This window comes from Cyprinodon variegatus, unplaced genomic scaffold (genome assembly GCF_000732505.1).
Source record: "Cyprinodon variegatus isolate N-32 unplaced genomic scaffold, C_variegatus-1.0 Scaffold49, whole genome shotgun sequence".
In the NCBI taxonomy this organism is placed as follows: Eukaryota; Metazoa; Chordata; class Actinopteri; order Cyprinodontiformes; family Cyprinodontidae; genus Cyprinodon; species Cyprinodon variegatus.
In genome coordinates, this window is record NW_015150502.1 from 987,887 (window position 1) to 998,404 (window position 10,518).

Here is a 10,518-nt window from a genome sequence, read left to right on the forward strand (position 1 = left end):
ATGCGTTGTTGATGCGCTTTTGATTCACCAAGAGTAAAGATGAACTTAAGCTGCTTTTAAGTTATTAAGCAATTTCAATGAATAAACAACACAAATTGTAGCAATATATGATGTTAAAGGGGGTCATAACTAGGTAGATTTGTGGAAGACAAAGAAGAAAAATCCATGTTAAGAGCATGAAATTCACGTTGCATGAGGCCCCATATATACAATGAATATACTTGCCTGGGATGTTTGAATGCCTAGAGCCATGAGTACGTATGAGAATGCATGCTCCTCTTGATGAGAGAGTGCAGAAGCAAGGAACTAGGCTGAAAATGATCATGGGAGGCTTTGAAAAAATACACCCCACCTGTGGAGAATCAGTAATGGTCATCTGCGAGGCTGAAGGGAGATGGGAGGAGCAGGCCACAAGTCATGGGTTCTTTTAAGTGATTGGAGAGATGCGACGGAGCGGCTAATATGAGGCGCATAATATGAAGCGCAAAATTGAAACCGATTGAAAGTGCATGCATGGTCGATCAAGAGCACATAAGGCCTAGTGAAACAGCACAAGGCCAATCGGAGGTGCGTGCGATAATGATCGAGAGATGCGAGACCGGTTGAAATTGTGCAAGACGGCCTAATGAAACTCTTGTTTTTTTTATTCTCTCTAAAAAGTTTATCTTTCTTTTTCTATTGTTGCTGCTCCTTTTTTTCTATTTTTTGATAAAATGGTGTATATTTTCACTCTGTTGCAGTAATGTCCTAAGGCAAAAAAAAAATAAAATAGTATATGTTATAGTATAGTATATGTTAGATAAATACAGATATATAGAAATACATATATCTAAAGCAGCGCACTTTCGATCAGCCTCACACTTTTTCACCAGACCCTGTAGAACTACATTCTGCTGCAGTTAGAATTGTTTAACTTATGGTTTTTCTGTTTAAAAAAAGCTTTACAGGTCTAAAATCTAAATATTGTGCATATTCTTGTTTGCATATGAAATTAAACTAGGTTATGTCATGTCAGTGGTTCATGTTAACCTAAATGGATTATGTCTTGACGCAGAGCCCACTGTTTGATTCCACCTCAACTGCTTTTTCACCGCAAGGACATCAACTGCACCCTGAGAACAATCTGTCTTCAGAGCTCAAAGAACATACAGATGGAGAAAATGAGCAAGAGCTCCGTTCTGGTCATCTTCAACCAGAAGGAGGGGATGTTACAGCCCGTGGTTTTCTCCTGTCTAATCCAGTTCTTGGACCTAGTGGCGGCATGGCTACTGGAGTTGATCCTGCTGAAGGCAACCAGTCAGAAGATGATCAACTGGTTTTTAAACACACAAAAATAAAAAAGGTGAGTGTTAAGTTTATATGAGAATACTAAAGGTTTGTATGAGAATATTAAAGGTGCTGTAGGAGATCTTGGAAAAACAGTTCCAGCAAGCTATATTTTTGAACATACACAACCCTGCCTCTCCCTTCAGAACGCCCCTCGAAACCACAGCTTCAAAACACATGAACACGCATGCTGTCTGCAGAGCATCCACACAGCAGGAGCAGCGTGCCTGAGCAGCTGAGGCAGCGCGTCGCTGACCTCGGAGCTAGCAGGGAGACAGTTAGCACTGATGATGCAGAGCGCTATGATCACTGCTCTGAAACAGTTTATCAATGCCTAAATTAACTTAAAATGTTGAAATCTGCCGGCAAAACATGTTCACTTTTATTATCCTGGTGTCTGCAGTTTGGATTAAGGACATCAAAAACACCTTCCAGCTACGAGAAGGCGACCGGGCCATAGGCTGCTGTTGATCTGCTGTATGATCTGTTGTATGATCTCGTTGAACTGTAAAGTGCCTTGAGATGACTTGTGTTGTGAATTGGCGCTATATAAATAAACTGAATTGAATTTGATTGAATGGGATTCCTAGTGACAGCGGATCACCGGTGTACGGGGGTCTGAGTGGCTCTGACAGATGTAATATTTGAAGGCAGGATGGTATGGATTAACAGACTGCACTGACAATGTTTTACAATGGACTTTCTCACTTCAAAACGTATTAAAACTACTTTTTACCCACTAATCACAGCAAATATAGCTGCCATTGTAACAGGCAAAGAAAGGATAGGGTTGCTCTGCCCAACGCGCATCAGACCCAGATTTTCCACCACGCAGCCAAAGCAGCAAAAATAGAGTGACCAGACGTCCTCTTTTTTGGTCGACTACAGTGAAGCACATAGTCAAAACCAAACCGTACATGGGAACGGTACGCCTGCCTTAACGGTCCCCCCCCCCCCTCCGGCTGAGGGCGGGCGGCTCATGGCTCTCTTCTGAGATCCGCTCCAGTAAGCGGCCCAGCAGACAACACGGTTTTGGGGAGATCTATAAGCCACATGGAATGCCTCAGAAAAGATCTCCTAATGCACCATTAAAGACTATAAAGGATTTGCAGGGTACCCCTGACCTTTAATATTCTTAGATGTAGGTTTGCAGAAGTTTTAGATGTAGAAAACTATTTAATTTTAGTTAATATTTAATTGAACTATATTAACCAAATTTTACATTTCTTAATCAATGCTATCTTATACAATAGCAATAAATAATAAATGTGATATTTAATAAGTAATACATGTAATATTTTCTTATACATCAGCTTTCTTTGGCCTGCCATACACCATCTGTCCCAGAGGGTAAGTAAGCCTTATTTTTTTTCTGTCACTCGTCCTGTTCAAACTCTCTATAATATTCAAAGACTTGCTTACAGTGGCCCTGAGGTAAAAGCCGACCCTACAGAATCCCTTTTACAAAGAATAAAAAATTACATTTCAGAAAACAAAATTACATTTCACAAAAATTTATAAATGACAAAAAACCATATACCAACTCACCTGGAAGAGATATGGTGACCACAGGTTGCTGGAACACATTCTGCTTTATCAGCATATAGCATCGGTCTGACTGTTGCCAATTTAGCTAGGATATGGCAAGTAGGGCTGCAACTAACGATAATTTTTAAAAAAGATGAATCGGCCGATTATTTTTTCGATTAATCGATGAATCGGACAAAAAAATATTTTTATATTAACCTCTTTATTCCTAAATAAACATTTTAGACAGAACAAACAAGCACACAAGTACAGGTTGCTCATTAACTGTACTGGTGCAATATGACAAATAAATGTTTGTGTTAAAACTACGGAAACTTACATGAGAAATGTAGCTGTACATCCACAAAATATAGGGTACTTTGTTTCATAAAGCGCAAAAAAAGACATTTTTGTTTTTAAAAGCCCCTAAGGGGTTCAAACAATACGTCCCCCCATTTCAACAAATGAGGGTTTTCTTTGGACTAGAAGAGTTCTGCCTTTTAAGACAGGAAAGTATAGCAGTTAAAGTTGCTACTAATACTTAACCATAGAGATAAAAATAGCCCTGTGATTCAAATTATAAATTGTATTTGGAATAAAAATGAAAGAACTAGGGGTGTTAAAAAACAGATCCTCCAAAGACAGATATTTACATGGGAATGAAGCATATAATTAATTGACATATTACTGATCTTGCTGGATTTTATTCTGCTTTACTTCCATAAATTGCAGGATCTTCTTTACTTTATCTTTGCCAGAAGATTTAAACTTTAAAAGCCTTGCCCTCATAATTTGCAAGTTAATTTATTTAGAAAGAAAATATAAACGCTGCTTAAGCTAATTCAAATTAAATTAAAAGTAAAATAAGTAGCCAACCTTATCACTGTCTGTAACCTACTAACAAGGTAAGGAAAGCATCAGATGAGCTACCTGAGAAACTAACGTTACGTTTCCCCACTTTAAAACGAAACAAACATGGTCGCTCACCCTGCTGATCAGCTCTCTTCTGACATCGAAGGCTCCAACGTGTTTTCTTTTCAGGTGCTGCATCATAACAGTGGTGCTTCCATGCCATGTTAATTTGTTTTTACAAAAGTTGCATGTTACGACTTTTTTCGCTTTACAAAGCGCAGGCTATTTTAATTATTGTGATCAATTTGCGCCATCAATCCCGGCGCATGTGCACTTCATTTGCAGTCTGGACGCTAAGGGTAAAAATCCTTCGGCTCTGACTGCAGCGCTGAGAGGGACTCCTGCGGGAGCGGGAGAACGGGGTTGGGATGGGGGAGGCGCCCCATGGCAGGTCATGGACAAGAGTAGTAACGATACATGCTTTCACGTAAAAGTCTCCAAAAGCCGCCAGTGACACCGTAAAAAGTCGCCAGATTTGTCGCTAGTCGCTTTTTTGAAAAAGAGACGCTGGAGGGGTCTGAAAAGTCGCTATATATAGCAACAAAGTTGCTGAGTTGGCAACACTGCACCTGCGGCGCTGGCTCGCTCTGCCGTATTATTTTTTCTTCCCCCGTTTCAGTCAAGTAGTAGTGATGATGACGGCGGCGGATGACGCATTAATCGTGCAACGCAACTAATCGATGATGAAATTCGTTGCCAACGCTTTTAAAAGTCGATTTTTATCGATTTTATCGATTCGTTGTTGCAGCCCTAATGGCAAGCCATCCCATTATTTTCAGATTAGTGACACATGTCAATGTAAGGCTTATTCATAGGGCTCGGGACGTCGCGGTCATATTGACGGTTACGCAAACGTAAACATAGCTCTGATACAACGTTTTTGTTGAAAGAAGAGACGTAGAAGTAGAGAGAAAAAAGATGTTAAAATCCCGAAAAAGATCTGGAATTTACCAGGACACATTAAATAGAGAAGCCACGGACCGGTATGTTGACAAAATCAGCATTATTAGTAATTTGGATCCATATGAAGTTCCAAACAATGAGTTGAGCACCGATGAGTGAGCGCCTATACTTCAAAACAGTTCCAAAGCTACAAGTCCTTGGAGTCTTATATGCAGTTCATGAATGGATGGGTTCAGGAGCTGCAGATCATAAAGCCAGCAAACAGTGGGAACACAGTAATCCGTACGAAGGTAGGCTGTGATCAGACGGGCTCTGGAACCTGCTAGTTTAGCAACTGCTAACCGCTAATGCTAACAACCACTCACGCATGTAATGTACTTTTAACTAGCTGCTATGTGTTTCAAAGGTGTAGTTAGTAACATTAACTGCCAACCCTCCGGGTTTCTCACGTATTTGAGCATTTTCTCGCTGCCGTTTTTATTATTTTCCCGTAAAAGATCCCAACTTTGAAGGAAAGAAACAAAGTAGGCTATAAAATAAAAGCGTGCATCTTTAACTCACCAGAATGAAAATGCAGGGAACACACTCTCAATGATATTGGAATACTGTGGAAAGCTATGTTCGGTCATCTTACAGCCGCGATCCAAGCTAGCCGACGACTCTTTATCTCTGACGCTTGGTCTCCATGGTTACGCCTCCAGGCAGGAAAGCGGTGGAAAGTTAACCCATTTTCTATGTTTTTCCCATGGCGATCATGTGTTGAGCTATTACAGCCCACAATATAGCAACGGTTTACCATGGTTGAAATCAAGTTAAGGTGAAATTAATCAAATTAAAACACGGCTGAGAAGGAGTACAGTATGCCATAGTCAGTAGTCTGAGCTGCGGTAAAAGAGGCCGTCAAGATGGCGGCGACTCAAAGTGCTTACGTCATGACGACCAAGCCCTATTATCCCAGCAGGTTGCCATAGTGATCTGGCCAAGTGCGTGCAAAGATGAAGCAAAGAGTAGGGGCTCCCCCCCACCCAACCCACTACTCGTTCCGTTTGAACATGCCCACAGAGGGTTGGCCATATTTAGTCCTGTCTGAAACCAAATGTAAGTGAGTAGCTGAAAAGGCCCCCACAGCAATTGAGGACCTGTTTCCTAGTCAACATCACATGTAACACTAAATTATGGTCGGCCTGGAGGATGGGATGTATAAATGCAATTTCCAGGTATGTGTTACACACATTCACTAAGTAAAGAAACACCTCACCAAAAAATTATGTTAGAAATGCACTTGTGTTGAGTAAGTTATTACACGATTTGACCTACATGAAGTTATAACTGAAAAATCTAAAAAATGTGGGCCTAATTCAATTCAGTTTATTTATATAGTGCCAAGTCACAACCCATGTCATTTCATGGCACTTTACAGTTCACCAGATCATACAGTCTAATTGATTAAAAGTTTGCTATCTAAGGCAAACTAGTTGATTGCTTCGACTCATTGACTCGAAGGCAACCCCTTACACCAAGCAGGCTTGTAGCGACAGGGGAGAGGAAAAACTCCCTTTTATTTATTCTTTTTTTACTTTTTTATTCAGATTTTCCAGTGCAGATCGATTTGCCCGGTTTGTTTGATCCAGAAAAAGACGAAAAAGAGCTGAAGCCAGCGTTGATTAAGTGTATCACAGAGTGTTCACCTGGACCACATGCTCTTCTCATCGTTCTCAACATAGAGGAGTATACAGAGAAAGGCAAAGATGTCATCAGCAGAATGAATGAATACCTCTCTGAGGATGTGTTTAAACATGCTATTGTTGTCTTTACTCATGGTGATAGTCTCCCTAGAAGACAACGAGTCAAAGATTTTGTGAAGACCAATTCCTTTCTCAAAGATTTAGTTGAAAAGTGTGGAAATCGATGCCATGTCATTGATAATAAACACTGGAGCAAGCGATCAAAGTATAGATACAGAAACATCAAGTATCAGGTGAAGAAACTTCTCAAGTCTATAGAAAAGACAGTGGAAGCAAACAATGGAAGCTGCTATACAAATAAAATACTACAAGACATAGAGAAAATCATTAAACAAGAAGAGAAGCACATCGCAGAGTCTTCAAGAAACATACCAGAGGAAAAAGTCAGAGAAACTGCTCAAGAAAGAGTGTATAATATCCTAAAGAAAGCAGCAGGCTTTGCTACAGGTGCTGTGACAGGAGCTTTTTTTGGTGTACTAGCAGTCTTCAAAGGGGTTTCAGTTGCTGCTCAATTGGAAGCAGCATTAGAAAGAGTCTTGAAAGCATGGACTGGAACCGCTGCAAAACTGGCTTTAGATACAGCAGGAAAACCAACAGCAGCAGAACAAGTGTCAACAGAGCAAGAAGGAAAGGGGTCTGAAGGAACAAGAGGTCTTCAAGCAACTGGTATAGGAGAAGGGATGGGAGTGGGAATGCCAGTACTGGCTGCAGCTGCAGGAGTAGGAGCAATATTTGGTGGTATCAAAGGATATGAAGCAGCAGAGAAAGCAGAAACACCATGGGAAGCTGCAACAGAGGCATTTAAGTCTGTGAGTTCTTCCGGGTTTACATTCTTGGATACATCTCAGGATTTCATATCAAATCTAGCCAACAGAGTGTCTAAACCCCTGAGTGAATGTAAATATAACAACTAGTTATGTTTAATAACAGACATGATTAGAGCCCATTATGACTGAAGTCAGGAAGAAACAGTTAAATAAACGGTGTCTCAAACTGACACTTGCAATTGACATATAACAAACTATTATGACTGCTGAAAATTATTGTTCTTATAAACTACACCAAAAGGAACAACACTAATTAGATATATAAAGAAAACGTTTTTTTTCTAGATTAGCTTTGTTTTTATTACAGCAGATCTACCGAGCTGTGAAAGATATGTAGCTTTTAAATATGATGTCATTTATCAAAATATATCAGAAAAATAAAAAAACAAAATGTTTGAAGGCGTTTTAAACTCTGCATGCAAGCACCTATGTTTGAAAAAACATATGGCAATTTATAAGGAGAAATGTGTCTTCTTTATTTTTTCATGTAAATTTGGTTTCTGTAATTTCAATTTCTAGAGGGTCAAACTTGTATTTTTATTAGAATAGTCTCCATTCTCTTAAAGAGTAACTCGCCCAATATAGAAAAAAATTCTGACCAAATTAAAAAAAAAAATCCCAAAATCATGGGCTTAGTGTGGGGACAAGCAGAGGCAGTACAACAGTCCTAAGATAATAAATAGGGAAGCCAAGCTTAGACATACTGAGGCATGGAGAGGGAGCAGAAGGAAACTGTTGGTTACGCCACTTCACATCCCTGAACCGAGATGTTAAGGGATGCGTTGTGGAGCCATGAGAAACCAAAGCAGTTTATGCCGCTAGATGGTCCTGACTCAGCAATGCCCAAAGCCGATGCAGCTAAGGCAGTGGAGGACAGGGGACTGTGGAGGTATGTTTCTGAATGAGTTGTATGCAGGTCTATGAATGAAAGCCTGTGCCAGCATGTATTGTTTGAAGAAACAGGGAAATAAATCTAAAATAGCTGCCATTTAACCCTAGGAGGGCAACAGTAAGATGGTTCAAAGACTACAGAACTAAAGATATTTAACTGAAAAAATTAATAAAACACAGTAACATTGGAATAGCACCCCGCAGACCCTGTTTTATACAGTTTATCTCCCAAAAAACTTGATATTGGGGTGAGTTAGGGGTTGTTTAAAATTTTCATTAATTTACACTAATATATATAAACCCTAGTCTTAGGGGTGGGGAGGTGATTCGATCTGCTGCACTCTTTATAAATTACCATTATGCTGGTTTTGCACGTTGTTAATCTGACATTATAACCAAACATAGAAGGTGTGATTAACATGGGAATGTAGCTCTAACTTTTAAAAACTGTTTTCTTTAACTCTTAGATGACTTTGCACCTGTATTTTTGTGCATGGGAACAAGCAATCTATAATCAGGCTTCCCCACTATAATATCCAGGCTTTTTACAATGTGTGGTTTTGGTTATGTTTGCAGTATTGTATATTACACTCCCCTGTTTCCATTTGTTTACTTGGCTATCACAATGAATGATAAAAAGTTTTATTTTCTCTCATCATGTCTGATCATATCAGCCATCATATAAAACAGATAAGCATTGAAAATGTTACCTGACATCTTGGGCACAATCTTTTCTTTTTATCCTTTATCTATTGAGTTTTTGCCTGTTTAATCTGCTTGTATATTTTCTGAGACCTGGTGTTTTTTTTGTGAAATCTGACATCTGATGATGTTTTGATTAAAGTTTTGATAATGTTGAGTTAACATAAAGAGAAAAAAAACTTTAACATTTATTTTTGAGATATACTTTAAATGCAACCTGGTCTGATTTGTTGTTCAGCCTTTGTTAATTAATGCTCGTATTTAGATGTTATTGATTTTACTTTTGCTGATTGTTTTCTGTTGTGGTGAGAAAAAAGTATTCGACTATTCATCCTAGTTAAATAAACGGAGATCGATGGATTTCACTCAGTCGGCACATTTATTAAAATCTTTGCAAAGAGAGAACAGTCATCATGGCACAGCATTCTGCTCTGTTCTGATCTGGGCAGGGTTCGTTCCCCNACGACAATCTACAGTGCCGCATATTGACGAAAATCCCACTTTTCATGCAGTGTATTTTCATGACTGTGAAAATTGTAGATTCACATTGAATGCATCAAAACTATGAATTAACACATGTGGAATTAAATATTTAACAAAAAAGTGTGAAACAACTGAAAATATGTCTTATATTTTAGGTTCTTCAAAGTAGCCACCTTTTGCTTTGATTACTGCTTCGCACACTCTTGCCATTCTCTTGATGAGCTTCAAAAGGTAGTCACCTCATACAGATAGCAAGTAATTTTATGGACATCTAGTGAAAATGTCATGTCAGTTGCACCTCTAGAAATATATTTACTGAGAAAAATGGTGGCATGTTCAATACTTATTTAACCCACTGTATATGTAGTACAATGGGTAGGAAAATATTCAGACCCTAAAATTTTGCAATATTTTTTATTTTAGCAAATGGCTTCATTGCAGCCCATCTTGACAGAAAAAAAAAAACAGAAATGTAGACATATTTGCAAATTAATTAAAAAAGAAAACTGAAATATCAAATGGTCGCTTTGGTGTGATACTTTACTTCACATGCTGTTCATTTCTTCTGATCCTCCTTGAGGTGGTCCTGTTCCTTCACTGGAGTCGAACTGTGTTTAATTAAACTATTGGGCTTGATTTGGATAGGCATACATCTGTCTTACAGCTGACAGTGCATGTCAGAGAAAACGATAATCATGTGGTTGAAAGAACTGCCCAAGGAGCTTAGAGACAGAATTGTGGCAAGGCACAGATCTGGCCAAGGTTACAGAAGAATTTTTGCGGCACTCAAGGTTCCTAATAGCACAGTGGCCTCCATAATCCTTAAAAGGAAGAAGATTGGGACGACCAGAACTCTTCCTAGACCTGGCAATCCAGCCAGACTGAGCAATCCTGGGAGAAGAGCCTTGGAGAGAGAGGTAAAGAAAAACCCAAAGATCACTGTGACTGAGCTCCAGAGATGCAGTAGGGAGATGGGAGAAAGTTCCACAAAGTCAACTATTACTGCAGCCCTCCACCAGTTGTGGCTTTACGGCCCTGACAGAAGCCTCTCCTCAGGGCAAGGCATGAGAAAGCCTGAATAGAGTTTGCCAAAAAACACATGAAGCACTCCCAGACTATGAGAAATACGACTCTCTGGTCTGATGAGTATATATATATATATATATATATATATATATATATATATATATATATATATATAT